Here is a 630-nt window from a genome sequence, read left to right on the forward strand (position 1 = left end):
AACTGGTGCAGCCCCAAAATCAAGAGTGAAAGTGAAGCCTTGAGAAACTGCCGCAGCGTCCTCATGTCACCGCTACCAGATCTGCGAGCGAGGAAACACACCCGGCGCCAATTTTGCTGCCTTTTGTTGGGTTTAATGGCGTTGAGACCCCCCCCCCCCCCAAAAAAAAAAAAAATGGACGGTTGCTTCGTTTTTTTTAAGAGGGAAAGGACGGAAGGGCACGATTTTTCTCTTTTGTATTGAGGGTATTTTATTCAGAACGATTTTTTTTTCAATTTGGGGCGTTTCCCATACATAGTGAGTCGACAGAATTCCAGAGGGATAAGCAAGTAAATGCGTTGACACCGACCCCTAAACGTTATCATCATTAACCTTTTTTTCTCGTGTTTTTTTCTTCCTTCTACCACATTGTTCCTAAACTTTCTCGCGGATTTGACCTTCGGTGTTCTGTCACGACTCGTGGGCGCTTCCGGGAGACTCTGGGGAAGGATTATATGCTCGGGAGAGTCGGCCGAGGAGAGTCCTTTAGTCGGTGATGCGGTGGATCCGTCGGAGGGAATTTCGTTTGTGGAGGAAGGGTCGTCTTAGAAAGGGAGGAGGGGATGGGAGGCGATTTGGATGAGGGAGGTA

The 630-nt window shown here is 48.4% G+C and overlaps 1 protein-coding gene across 1 annotated transcript in view; it reads left to right on the forward strand.

The window, feature by feature from the left end:
- The window catches only part of LOC119589488 (putative ferric-chelate reductase 1 homolog), a gene marked incomplete at its 3' end in the record, with an annotated part of 79,837 nt that overhangs the window by 5,153 nt on the left and 74,054 nt on the right, over nucleotides 1–630 (forward strand).

The sequence above is a fragment of the Penaeus monodon genome, chromosome 25, assembly GCF_015228065.2.
Source record: "Penaeus monodon isolate SGIC_2016 chromosome 25, NSTDA_Pmon_1, whole genome shotgun sequence".
Classification (NCBI taxonomy): domain Eukaryota; kingdom Metazoa; phylum Arthropoda; class Malacostraca; order Decapoda; family Penaeidae; genus Penaeus; species Penaeus monodon.